Genomic DNA, 14,261 nt, shown 5'->3' with positions numbered 1-14,261 from the left:
AAGTCTGAATGCTACCGGAACAATTTCCTCACAAATTAACATTTTACCAAGTACTAATACATATAATGTCAAAAGAGGAAGTGCACACAGCTGAAATCAAAACCGTTTTTAAAATGCAAATTATCAGTGTGATACATTATTTTGAACAAAGGAGAAACTGGCAATATATGAAGTTGTGTGCTATTAGAAGGCCTGTCCCCTTGCTTAAAACAAATGAGAGAAAGTGTCTTTGGAAGCCTGTTAGATGTACGTGAAACTTTAAAAGAACTTAGAAATACACTTTCTGAATTTGGAAAAAAAGGTAAGGTACTGGAATACTTCCGTTTGGGGTGTAAATAAAATTTTGGAATTTCAAATATGTTAGTACATCTGTTTTTTTCAGGTACTTTATAGAGTTATAAGGAGATAAAACATTAAAAGCCAGTGGAAGCATGTACATAGGGGCCCCATTTCCCCTTGGTGTGCTAAAAAAAACTGCATCCAACCCTGTCAATTTGAAGATCTAATTGGCTTTGTTAAATGGTTTGTGGGTGGGGGCACATCGCATCAGGCAAGGAGAGGGGGCTTCTCTGAGCGAAACAGGAAAAGGTTTTTAAAGGCCAGAGGAGGGGATTAAAAAGAAAAAGTGTACTAGCAAGGAATGCGTGTTCAGGCAAAGTTGCCTCTGGGTGGAGGCTGGGGTCCATCTGGACCTGCTCAGACTGCCCCGGAAGTTCCACTTTGGCCTCGCAGACTCCCGCGGTGGCTGTCCTTTGAGCGCCGGCGCCGAGTCCCCCTAAAGCGGCACTGCGAAGGCGGAGAGTGGCCCACGCGGGGACACCCTGGAGCGAGGCTCTGCGTTCCCTGCCCGAGAGGAGCCTCCAGGAGGCGGGGCGCAGCCCCTGCCCAGCCCATAGCGGTCAGTGCGCGTGTCCCCGGTGGTCGCTCTGCAGGGTCCCCCGGCTGGCGCAAAGTGCACGCGCCCCCTGCTGGCCGCAGGGAGCAGCGCAGGGGCTCAGAGCTTCCGTTTAGTGCTGCCTGGCACCCCTCCTGGTCTTCGTGGGTGTGGATGTTAATGAAATGCACCCGCCGCTCCTGGCTTTGACTGCAATGCACTCACAGACCAGGAATCAAAGCATAAAGTCAGCTTATTGAGGCCAACTGCTTTCCCACCCACTAATAATTAACAGTTGGAATTTGAACATTTAAAAATGCCATTTTTAATAGCCATTTGGCAACCTTCAAATTGAAGTTCCTTTGGCATGAACCTAACGACATATGTAAAAATCTGCATTCAGAAACATCATAACCCTGCTGAAAGGTCGCAAATAAAACGGAAATGCGGAGATGTTAGTTTTTCATGATCCACAGACTCAATATTCTTAAAATGACGATTCTTCCTAATTTGATGTACAGATTCAGCTAAGTCCCAATCAAAATGTGAGCAAAGGGATGTGCTAGAATACACAACATAGGACTGAGGAACAAAGCTAAAGAACTCACACACCCACATTCCAAGACTTACATAAGTATAAACAATGAAGTGTGTGATCTTGGCGAGGAACTAGATGCAGACGATGAAGTTTTGGGGTGATGGTGGGGTGGTCCAGAGCCGATGGCCAAGAAAGAATTCCTGAAGATGTCTTTGGTGCAAAAAGGCGATTTTGTTAAAGCATGGGGACAGGACCCATGGGCAGGAAGAGCTGTTTGGGGTCGTGAGGAGTAACTCATTCTATATCCTCAGGTTGGGAGGGGGGCAGGGATAGAGTAAGTCTCTAAGGTATATTGGAAGCAAGGTTTCCAGGGCCTTGAGGGGCTAGCTGTTGCTAGGGAAATGCCATTTGTTACCGTTTAATAAAACCCCAGTCATGAGACCCTTCATATGTATATGGGGGGGCCATACGCTTGGAGTATGATTGCCAGCATATATCTTGGGGGACTTGAGATAAAGAAAATAGACTTACAGGAGCCTCGAGGTTGGGATCATGTTAAGCTAAGGTTCTCTTTTGCCCCCAGCAAAGTGTCGTCATGGAGGCAGCTGAGCCCCTAGAGGGAGGTCACTCTGCTGGTTCCAAGGACTTGTCAATGGGCTGTAGGCAGTTAGGGAATTTAATTTTTCATTTGCCTTAGTTTCCCACATCATTATGGCAAGCACCTAAACCCTTTTCCTTTGTTCTTGGGTAGGCAGGAGCGTCCTTGGAATACCACGTATTCCTGTGTGTGTGTGTGTGTGTGTGTGTGTGTGTGTGTGCGCGTGCCCCAGCATGTATTTTGCCCTCAGCTTGCCCCAAGCTCCCTCATCACAGAGCAAACAGGAACAATGGGAGCCCCCCCAAAAGACCCATATGGGAAAAAGTGAACATTTTTTCCCAGCCTTACAAACTACACAAAAATGTATTCAAAGTTGTCAATAGACTTAAATTTAAAATGCAAAACTGAAAATTCTGGAGGAAACCACAGAAGAAAAGCTACATGACCTTGGGTTTGGTGATATTTTTATTTACAACAGCAAAAACCAAGCCATGTAAGAAAAAAATTGATTACACGGATTTTAATAAAATAAAAAATGTCTACTCTGTACATGTCAGTCTAAATTAGTCAAAACTCATACAGTATACAATGCCAAGAGTGAATTCTAATGTAAACCGTGAACTGTGGGTGATAATGATGTGTCACTGTTCATGGACCCAACAGATGTACCATCTGGTTGATAACAGGGGAGGCTGTGCATGAGTGAGGCAGGGGGTGTATGGGAAATCTCTGCACCTTTCTCAAGGCGGGGGTCCTGGAGGGGGCTGGGAGTGGGCTGCAGGGCGACCGAGAAAGGGGCTGAAGGGACTGGAAGCAGTATGTGGAGACCAAGAGTGGCACTTGGCGGGTCAGGGTCTGGAGAGGGGCATTGGGGACCAGTACCTGGACTGGGCTTAGGGTGAGGGTTTAGGGTGAGGGTGAGGGTTTAGTGTTTGGGTTAGGAATTAGGGCTCAAGTTAGGCTTCGGGTTCGGATTCACGGTGTGGGTTAGTGTTAGAGTTAGGGGCTAGGGTTAGGAGTTAGGGTTAGTGTCAGGGGTTAGGGGTTAGGGTCAGTGTCAGGGTTAGGGTTAGTGTTAGGGTTAGTGTCAGGTTTAGGGTTTGGGGTTAGCGTAGGCTTAGGGTTAGGGTCAGCGTCAGGGTCAGGGTCAGGATCAGGGTTAGGGTTAGGGTTAAGACCCAGCAGACCCCAGGGGGTGGACCCACAGCAGTGAAGTTGTCTCCTCAAAGGGCTTAGTGGGTGCACAAGGCAGGGTACTGGTCAAGATAAGTGTGTGGGTTCCAAGGCCAGACAGTTGTATGTGCCACTTTTCGGGTAGGCCTTAGGAACCTCTCTTGCAACTGCAGCCAGGCTTAGGAATTGATGTGATGTTCCAAATTCTATGCGGAGTGATCCTGCACTGCTTCTGGACCCCAGGCATGTGGTGTTGTCAGACTTTGGTATTGGGTCCCAATGGGGAGAGAGCCTTAGCTAGGGTTAGGATTCAGTCCAGGGACGTAGCCAGGCCCGACGCGACTCCTGTCTTGATCTTCTTCGAAGGCTGAAGTGAGGGCCCATATGACGGTGTGGGTCAAGTTAGAGTTAGGGTTAGAGATAGAGTTAGGGTTTGGTTGAGGGTTATGGTCAGGGTTTCGTTTAGGGTTAGCATCAGGTCCCAGTAGGCTCCAGGGACTGAATCCACAATACTGCAGTTGTCTCTCCGAAAAGCTGAGTGGAGTGCACAAGGGAGTGTGCCAATCAGGATTAGTGTTTGGGTTCCAAGGCCAGACAATTGTATGGACGCTCTTCGGGTAGGCCTCAGAAATCCTCCTTTGTAGCTACAGTCGCGATTTGGAAATGACATGGTGATGTTCCATGTTCCATGCAGAGTATTTCTGCACCAATTCTCAAACCCGTGTGCGTGCTGTTGTCAGTCTTTGGAATTGTGTCCCCATGGGGAGAGAGCCTTAGCTAGGGGTAGGGTTGTCCAGGGACATCGCCAGGGCCGACGCAATCCACTCTCCTGATCTCCCTTGAGGACTGAATTTAGGGACCATGGGAGGGTGCAGGTCAAGATAGGGTTAGGGTTAGAGATAGGGTTAGTTTTAGTTTGAGGGTTATGGTTAGGTTTACGGTTAGGGTTAGTGTTAGGGTTAGGTCCCAGGAATCTCCAGGCACTGGCCCACAGCAGAGCAGTTGTCTCCCTGAAGGGCTGAGTGGAGTACACAAGGGAGGGTGTTGATCAGGATTAGTCTTTGGGTTCCAAGGCAAACAAAGGCATGGGCCACCCTGCCGGTAGGCCTCAGGAATTCTCTGGTGCAGCTGCTGCCGCGCTTTGGAAATGACATGGTATTATTCCACATTCCATGATGAAGTTCCTGCACTGCTTCTGGACCCCATGCGTGGTGTTGTCAGACTTTGGAATTGGGTCCCCAAGGGGATAGAGCCTTAGCTAGGGTTAGGGTTTTGGACCAGGGACATTGCCAGGGCCGAAGCATCTCCAGTCTCCTGATCTTCCTCGAGGGAAGAAGTGAGGGCTCATGCGAGGGCACAGGTTAAGTGTAGGGTTAGGGTTAGAGATACGATTAGGTTTTGGTTGATGGTTATGTTTAGGGTTATGGTTAGGCCCCAGGAAGCTGCAGGCACTGAACACACAGCAGTGAAGTTGTCTCCCTGAAGGGCTTAGTGGAGTCCACAAGGAAGGGTGCTGGTCAGGATTAGTCTTTGAATTTCAATGTCAAAGATGTGTATGGGCCACTCTTTGGGTGGCTTCCGGAATCCTCTCTTGCAACTGTAACCAGGCCTTGGAAATGACATGGTGATGTTCCACATTCTATGTCGAGTGATCCTGCACTGCTTCTGGACCCCAGGAGCGTGGTGTTGTCAGACTTTGGAATGGGGCCCCATGGGGAGAGAGCCTTATCTAATGTTAGGGTTTGGTCCAGGGACGTCGTCAAGGCTGAAGCAACGACAGTCTTGTGATATCCCTCGAGGGCTGAAGTGAGGTCCCATGTGAGGGTGTGGGTCCAGTGGAGGGTTAGGGTTAGAGATAGGATTAGGTTTCACTTGAGGGTTATCTTTAGAGTTATGGTTATGGTTAGGGTTAGGTCCTAGGAGGCTCCAGGCGCTGAACCCACAGCAATGCAGTTGTCTCCCCAGAGGGCTGATTGGAGTTCACTAGGGAGGGTGCTGGTCAGGCTTAGTGTTTGGGGTCTAAGGTGAGACAACACTATGGGCCACTCTTCGGGTGGGCCTCAGGAAAGCTCTCCTGCAGCTACATCCTGGACTTCGAAATATTATGGTGATGTTCCACGTTCTATGTTGAGTGATCTGCACCGCTTCTGGACCTCAGGCACGTGGTGTTGTCAGACTTGGTATTGGGTCTCTGTGGGGAGAGAGCCTTAGCTAGGGTTAGGGTTCGGTCCAGGGACGTCACTAGGGCCAAAGTGACTCCAGTCTCGTGATCTCCCTCTAGGGCTGAAGTGAGGGCCCATGCGACGGTGCGGGTCAAGTGTAGGGTTAGGGTTCGAGATAGGGTTAGGTTTTGGTTAAGGGTTCTAGTTAGGGGTAGGGTTAGGGTTAGGGTTAGGTCCAAGGAGGCTCCAGGCGCTCAACCCACAGCAGTGCAGTGGTCTCCCCAAAGGACTGTGTTGAGGGCATAAGGGAGGGTGCCGGCCAGGATTAGTCTTTGGCTTTGAAGGGCACACAATTCAATGGGCCACTGGTCAGGTAGCCTCAGGAATCCTCTTCGGCATCTGTACCCGGGTCTGGGAAACGACATGGTGAGGTTGCATGTTGTATGCCAAGTGATCCTGCATTGCTTCTGGACCCCAGGCGCGTGGTGTTGTCAGACTTTTTTATTGGTTCCCCATAGGGAGAGAGTCTTAGCTAGGGTTAGGGTTCGGTCCAGGGATGTCACCATCAGGGCCGAAGCGACTCCAGTCTTGTGATCTCCCTCGATGGCTGAAGTGAGGGCCCATGCGATGGTGCGGGTCAAGTGTAGGGTTAGGTTTCGAGATACGGTTAGGTTTAGGTTGAGGGTTCTGTTTAGGGGTAGGGTTAGGGTTAGGGTTTTGGTTAGGTAGGTCGCAGGAAGTTCGAGGCACTGAAGCCACAGTAGTGCAGTTGTCTCCGTGAAGGGCTGACTGGAGTGTACAATGAAGTGTGCTTGTCAGGATTAGTGTTTGGGTTACAAGGCCTGAAAACTGTATGGGCAACTCTTTGGGTTGACCTCAGGAATCCTTTGCTGGAGCTGCAGTGGGCTTTCCAAATGACATGGTGATGTCCAACATTCCACGCCAAGTGATCCTGCTCAGTTAGTCGACCCCATGTGTGTGGTGTTGTCAGACTTTGGAAATGGGTCTCCATTGGGAGAGAGCTTTAGCTTGGTTTAGGGTTAGATTCCCGTGCGTCGCCAGGGGTGAAGCGACCTCAGTCTCGTGATCTCCTTTAAGGGCTGAATTCAGGGCGCATGAGAGGCTGTGGGTCATGTGTAGGGTTAGGGTTAGAGATCGGGTTAGGGTTTGGTTGAAGGTTATGTTTAGTGTTAGGGTTAGATTCAAGGGGGCTCCAGGAGCTGAACTCACAGCAGTGCAGTTGTCTCCCCAATGGGTGTGGAGTGCTCATGGGGGTTGCCGGTCAGGATTGTTCTTTCTCTTCCAAAGCAAGACAAGAGTATGGGCCACTAGTAGTGTAGGCCTCAGGAATCCTCTTGTGCAGCTGCAGTGGACTTTGGAACTGACATGGTTATTTTCCAGGCTCTATGCTGAGTGATTCTGCACCGCTTCTGGACCTCATGTGTGTTTTGTTGGCCAATTTTGAAATTGGGTTCCTATGGGAAGAGAGCCTTAGCTCGGGTTAGTGTTCGGTCCAGGGACGTCGCCAGGGCCAAAGTGACTCCAGTCTCCTTATCTCCCTCAAGGGCTGAAGTGAGGGCCCAGGCAAGGGTGCGGCTCAAGTGTTCGGTTAGGGTTAGAGATAGGGTTAGTTTTGGTTGAGGGTTATGGTTAGGTTTATAGTTAGTGTTAGGTCTCAGGAGGTTCCAGCACTGAACCCACAGGAGTGCAGTTGTCTCCCCAAAGGGCTGAGTGGAGTGTACAAGGGAGGGTGCCGGTCAGGATTAGTCTTTGGGTTCCAAGGCCACACAACTCTATAGGCCACTGGTCGGGTAGGCCTTAGGAATCCTCTTGGGCTGATGCAGCCGGGCCTGGGAAATGACATGGTGAGTTTCCAGGTTCTATGCTTAGTGAGCCTGCACCGCTTCTCGACCCCAGGCGCGTGGTGTTGTCAGACGTTGGAATTAGGTCCCCTTGGGGAGACAGCCTTAGCTAGGTTAGGGTTCGGTCCAGGGACGTCGCCAGGGCCAAAACGACTCCAGTCTCGTGATCTCCCTCGAGGGCTGAAGTGAGGGCCCATGCCACAAGGGTTAGGGTTAGGGTTAGGGTCAGGGTTAGGTTAGGGTTAGGGTTAGGGTTAGGTCCCAGGAGGCTCCAGGCGCCGAACCCACAGCAGGGCAGTGGTCTCCCTGAACGGCTGAGTTGAGGGCACAAGGGAGGGTGCCGGTCAGGATCCGTCTTTGGCTGCCAAGGCCACACACGTCGATCGGCCCCTGTTCGAGGAGGCCTCCGGAATCCTCTCGGGCAGCTGCAGCCGGGCCTGGGAAACGACATGATGAGCTTCCAGGTTCAATGCCAAGTGACACTGTACCACTTCTGGACCCCATGTGCGTGGTGTTGTCAGACTTTGGTATTCGGTCCCCATGGGGAGAGAGCCTTAGCTAGGGTTAGGGTTTGGTCCAGGGATGTCACCAGGGCTGAAACGACTCCAGTCTTGTGATCTTCCTCGAGGGCTGTAGTGAGGGTCTATGAGAGGGTGTGGATCAAGTGTAGGGTTACGTTTAGATATAGGGGTAGCGTTTGGTTGATTTACATTTGGTTACATTTGGTTGCTTTACATATGGTTAGGTGTACATTTAGGGTTAGGGTTAGGTCCCAGGAGGCTCCAGGCTCTGAACCCACAGAAGTGCAAATGTCTCCCCGAAAGGCTGAGTGGAGTGGACAAGGGAGGGTGCCGGTCAGGATTAGTCTTTGTGTTCCAAGGCAGACAAATGCATGGTTCACTCGTCAGATAGGCCTCAGGAATATCCCGTGCAGCTGCAGCCAGGCCTTGGAAATGACATGGTGATGTTCCACGTCTATCCCGAGTGTTCCTGTACCGCTTCTTGACCCCATGTGAGTGCTGTTGTCACACTTTGGAATTAGGCCCCCATGGGGAGAGAGGCTTAGCTAGGGGAGGGTTCGGTCCAAGGATGTGATGGGGCCGTAGTGACATCATTCTCATGAATTCCATGGAGGGCTCAAATGTGGGCACATGCACGGGTGTGGGTCTGGTGTAGAGTTAGTGTGAGTGATAGGGTTAGGTTTAGGTTTAGTGTTAGGGTTAGGGTTCAGGTTAGGGTTAGGATTAGGTCCCAGGACGTTCCAGGCACTGAACCTACAGCAGTGCAGTTGTCTCCCTCCCAATGGCTGACTGGAGTGCAAAAGGGAGGTTCCTGGTCAGGATTAGTCTTTGCATTCCAAGGCCAGACATCTATAGCGGCACTCTTCGGTAGGCTGCAGGAATCCTCTTGTGCATCGGGAGCCATGATTTGGAAATGATATGGTGATGTTCCATGTTCCATGTTCCATGCTGAATATTTCTGCACCTATTCTCGAACCCTTGTGCGTGCTGTTGTCAGACATTGGAATTGGGTCTTGTGAGGGAGAGCCTTAGCTCTAGTTAGGGTTTGGGCCAGGGAAATCTCAAGGGCTGAAGTGACACCAGTCCTGTGATCTCCCTGGATCGATGAAGTGAGGGCCCATGCGCGGTGTGAGTCAGGTGTAGGGTGAGGGTTAAAGATGAGGCGAGGTTTAGGTTCATGTGTATACTCTGGGTCACTGTTAAGATTAGGGTTTGGTCACAGGAGGCTCCTGGCGCTATACCCCCAGTAGGGCAGTGGTCTCCCTGCAGGGCTGAGTTGAGGGGTCTAGGGAGAGTCCCAGTCAGGCTGAATTTTGGGTGCCAGGGCCACTCCTCGGTTAGTCCTCAAGAAGTCCCCTGTGAATCTCCTTCTGGTCTTTGGAAATGATATGGTGATGTTCCAGGTTCCATGGCGAGTAATCCTCCTCTGCTTCTGGGCCCCATGTCCATCGTGTCCTCAGACTTAGGAATTGGGTCCCCATTGGGAGAGAGCTTTAGCCAAGGTTATGGTTTGGTCCAAGGACGTTGCCAGGGCTGAAGCAACACCAGTGCTGTGATCACCCTGGAGGTCTGAATGAGGGTCCGTGAGCGAGTGCGGGTCAAGTGTAGGGTTAGGTTTAGAGTTGGAGTGAGGTTTAGGTTGAGCGGTATGTTGAGTGTCACAGTTAAGGTTAGGGTTAGGTCCCAGGAAGCTCCAAGTGCTGAAACTTCAGCACAGTAGTGGTCTCCCCAGAGGATTGAGTGTAGGCCTCATCGGAGCGGGCTGTTCAGGCTTAGCCTTTTCATGCCAGGGCCAGCCACATGTGTGTGCCATCTTCAGTTGGGACTCATCAACCACCTTGTGAAGCTCCATGCAGACCTTGGAAATGTCATGATGATGTTCCCCGCTCCGTGCCAAGTAATCCTGGACCGCTTTGGGCCCTTTGTGGTGTTCTCAGAGATAGGAATTGGGTCCCTATCCAGAGAGAGCATTAACTAGGGTTAATGCTCTGTCCTGGGACTTCACCAGTGCCAAAGTGACACCATTCCTGTGTGTCGTGGGCATTGGGTTAGGGTTTGGGATTGGGTTTAGTGTTAGGGGTTAGGGTTATGGTTAGGGTTGGTGTTAGGGGTTATCCCATAAATATCCTATTTATGGTTAGGATTAGGTGTTAGGTTTAGGTGTTGTGATTTTGGTTAGTGATAGGGTTAGGGATAGGGCAAGGAGTAGGTCATGCTTGCACCCCCACTTGGAGTGGGATGGTGTTCATGCGTGGACACTGCTTTCTATCTGTGAGGGAGTGCGTTCTTGCTATTGTCCCAGTCTCTCTGCACCAGAGGTCGTTCTCACCTCTCCCAATCCCAGCTTTGTTCTGGAGTGTTTCACACCGTCACCCTGCCCTCTCTTGGTATGGTAGGATTTCATGTACTGCCCCATCCCTTTTTGGTGCGTGGGGTGGGTTCACACATGTGACCCTCCAAGCCTTCTGCATGTGATGGCATCACCCATGTCCTCGCCAATCCTTAGATTGGGATTAGTGATGCCAGTATTAAAACTGATGTTTCTCGAATGGTTCTTTTCACTTTCACAGCTGAAGAAGCAGGCATCTATTAAGGTAAGGGTTATGGTTAGAATTAATTATAGGTGTCCGTGTAAGGTTTAGGTCATGATCGCAATCCCCCCTTAGTGTGCAAGGGCTTCATTAATGTGCCCCATCTGCTCCACTTTATCTGCAATGTAGCAGTGATATTCCTTTTAAATCAGATGTTTTCTTTGACACCTGGGTGGCTCATTGAGTTAAACGTCCCATTTCGTCTCGGGTCGTGGTCTTTAGGTTGCTGGTTTTGAGCCCTGTGTGGCCTCTGTACTGATGGCTCTGAATCTGGAGCCTGCTTCAGATACTGTCTGTCTCTCTCTCTCTCTGCCCATGCCCCACTTGTGTTCTTTGTCTCTTTCAAAAATTAATGTACCTAAAAGCATTTTTAATCAGATATTTCCTGGATGCCTCTTTTCACTTTCATTCCTGAAGAAGCAGGCGTCTGTCTCATCCATTGTTCTTTTGTTATCTTTGGCATAGCTGACGGCATATACGACATTTCCCCAGCCAGCATCGGGGATGCGCAGCATTTCTTCTTCACCCCCACCACACAACTCCCGCTCCAGAGGCAGCGCCTTTCTACATGCGCACAAACCCCCTCAGCGAGGGAGCGCATTCATGCATGCTTCCTGCCCCCAACTGCAGGAGGCTGTACACACATGCGCACAGCCCCCTCAATGAGGGAAGGCATTTGCACATGCGCCCCCCTCCCCTGGGTGTGGCAGGAGGTTCACGCATGTGCAGAACGCCCACCTCCGTAAGGGAGGTCCTTTGCACATGCGCCCTGCCCCGCTTAGCACAGGAGGTGGTTCAGGCTTCCACCTGGCCCCCTGTCAGCATGTGAGTCAGTCACCCATGCACAGTGCCAGCCCTCAGGGAGGAAGTAGTGATGTCACTATTAAATGTGATGTTTCATGAATGGTTCTTTTCACTTTCATAGCTGAAGAAACAGGAGTCTCTTAAGGTAATGTTTAGGGTTACCATTACCATCAGGGGTAGGGTTAGGGTTTGATCAAGCTTCCTCTCCCCCTGGGCAAGGATTTCCAAGCATTAGCATGTCCCCCTTTGGCATGGGAGCGTATTCACCCATGCACTGGACCCCACTTTGGTACAGGAGGGTGTTGACCTATGCGCCCTCCCCCATATCGCGGGAGGCTATTCACACATGGGCACTGCAGTCCCTAGGGACAGAAGGGTGTTCATACGTGTGCACAAACCCTCTCATTGTGCGATGGTGTTTGCGCATGCACCCAGCCCTCTCTGCAAGGGAGATGGTTCTCATATGCACCCTGCCCCTGTGTCAAAACAGGGTGTTCACACATGCGAACAAGCCCCGCTCTGTGAGGCGGGTGCTTTCACACATGCGCCCCACAACTGTGTGGCGAGGGAGGGCATTGACATATACTCCCCGCTCCCCTCGCCAGGATGGTGTTCACGCATGTGCAAAGCCTCCCCTCCTGGCGGAAGTGTGGTCAGGCATGCCTACAACCCCTGCTCTGTGAGGTAGACCATTTGTACAGGCGCACAACCTTCCCTCAGCGAGGGAGAGTTCGCGCTTGGCCCCACTCACCTTGGCGGGGAAGGGTGTTCACGCATGCACAGAATCCCCATTGGCAATGGAGGGCATTCAAACATGCACCCCACTCCACTTGACACCAGGGGTCTGACGCTTGCAGCCTTTCTGTGCCCCTTCAATGGCCATGTAGATATGTCACGCCTGTGCCCCTTCCTGGGCCATGTAGGGGCGAGCCACCTGTGCCCCTTTATGGGCTATGTAGGCATGAGCCACCTGCAACCTTTCATGGGCCCTGTAGGCGTGTGCCGCCAGCACCCCTTCATGGCCACTATAATATTTGTACTGTCTGTGGTTTCAGGGACCCACCTGGGGTCTCCAGACATATCCCCATGGAAAACGGGGAGCTTCTGTAGTTGTGTTCCTCTGCATTACATCTCTCTACAAGACCCTTGTCTCCAGATAAATGTTACAGGATCAGGAACCACTTTCCTTTGCACTTTCTTCTCAGTGGAAACATCTTACCTTTGCTTAGCACGGCTGCTTTGCCCTCTCCAACATCTCCTGGAAGTTCCCTTACCCTTGCAGTGCTCTTCACGCACTGCTTTTGGGTGTGCTATCTGCCTCCTGTCGCAGTCCTGAACCAATGGTAATTTGTACCATGAGTGGCTGCAGAAAACCGCCTGGAACAGGGACTCTGGGACTGGACTGCTTTTCCAGTAGAAGACATACAAGTAGCTTCGTTGATGGCAGGAGTGGATACTGGTCATTGGTGGTAAGAGGTGATTTCACATTTGCTCACATTACCACTAATGCTGGTGTGGGGTGATGGAGGACAGCACGCTGGAGGATCGTGGGTGGAGTTGTCACTGTGGCCATGGGGGGCAGTTACAGAGCCTGCCCGGGGTCAGTTTTGGGTGTCTGGGGTATATGCAGGAAATAAGATAAGTCGAAAGCAAGGGAAAAACATCAGAAAACGTATGGCCTCATGAGGTGAGTATCTTGCGTTTGTTGCCAGGAGAAGCAGCTCCCCCTGTCTGAGGACAATAGTCTTACACCACCCCCAGGACCCCTAGAGAAAAGGTTTCAATGGCTTCACCTAAGACAATACTGTCATCACCGAGAGCAGTGATCTTCAGGCTCCATGTCTACCATTCGTGTTTACTTCCTGGAAATAGCGGGATTCCAATGTACTCCAAACGGAGGTGTGGGATCAGGTCCATGCATGGTCAGGTGCCAATGCAGGGAAATTTCAGGGTATTACTACTTTGCACTGGTAGGAGATGGGGGGACGAGTATGGGAGTGGGTTCAAAGAGTATTACACAAAAGAGGGTGACATACGATAGGCCAGACATGGATACACGGTTCTTCCTGCAGGAAATGTAATTTAATGTGTTGCCTGGAGAACTGGGAATGGTCATAATAATGACTCAATAGCTGCCTGCAGTCAACTAGGTTGAAATGCCAGAGCTTCCCTGACTTTCTCAGGGAAAGAAGACTCCAAAGTCCGAGGGAGATGGGAATGGGGACCTATTGTGTGCACACCTGCTCTGTTACCACAAACATGGTGGCTTATGAGACCTAAATCATGTTCTCTCACAGCTCTGGAGGCCAGGAACCCAAAATTCTTTCACTGAGACTAAGGTGTCAGCAGGACTGTACTCCCTCTGGAGACCCCAGGGCTCCAGGGGACAGTGTATCCCTTCAATCTGGTAGCTCTCGGTGGCCACCAACCTCCCTTGGCTTGGGACCACATCACCCCAGTCTGTCTCCATGGACACAGTGCCTCCTCTATTGTCAAGTCTCCCTTTGCCTCTCTAAGGATGCTCATGATGCCATCTAGGGCTCACTCAGACAACCCAGGACTCAAGATCCTTAACTAGGTCCCATCGATGGGAGTTAGATTCCAGCTATTAGGATTTGCTTTCTTTGAGGGCCATTGCCCAGCCTAGTACAACGTGTCCTTCCATAGGGAGACAGCCAAACCCTGCTATCCCCATGTGGTGGGGTGCTCACAGGTGATCAGTGCCAGGGCACACACTGCTGACAAACACTGCAGCAGGACTGAGTCTCCAGAGAATTATGCCCAGAGGGGAAAAGCGAATCCTAAAAAGGTCACATGCTTTTTTATTCCATTTGTATAATATTCTTGATGTGACAAAATCATAAAAATGGAGAGCAGATCAGGGATTGCCTGGCATCACAGAGGTGATGGGTGCAAGAAGGAGGTGGGAATGTATGCTGTAAGAAGACAACTTGGTACAGCCTTTAATTTAAAGTCTAGTTTGTCTGATATAAGTATGGCTACTCCAGCTTTCTTTTGGCTTCCAGTAGCATGATAAATAGTTCTCCATCCCCTCACTCTCAATCTAAAGGTGTCCTCAGGTCTAAAATGAGTCTCTTGTAGACAGCAAATAGATTGGTCTTGTTTTTTTTATCCATT

The 14,261-nt window shown here is 50.8% G+C and overlaps 1 long non-coding RNA gene across 1 annotated transcript; it reads left to right on the top strand.

Annotated features, from left to right (window-relative positions):
* The first annotated feature begins 929 nt into the window (after positions 1-929).
* LOC128776416 (uncharacterized) lies at positions 930-2,559 on the top strand. The gene is made up of 2 exons (XR_008421464.1): positions 930-1,999; positions 2,036-2,559. It is a non-coding gene; the product is annotated as an uncharacterized LOC128776416 (long non-coding RNA).
* The last annotated feature ends 11,702 nt before the right edge of the window (positions 2,560-14,261 follow it).

Source organism: Panthera pardus, unplaced genomic scaffold (assembly GCF_024362965.1).
Source record: "Panthera pardus isolate Hobbes unplaced genomic scaffold, ASM2436296v1 HiC_scaffold_13, whole genome shotgun sequence".
In the NCBI taxonomy this organism is placed as follows: domain Eukaryota; kingdom Metazoa; phylum Chordata; class Mammalia; order Carnivora; family Felidae; genus Panthera; species Panthera pardus.
Note: the sequence above shows the minus strand (reverse complement) of the source record. Positions and strands in the feature narration are given on the sequence as shown.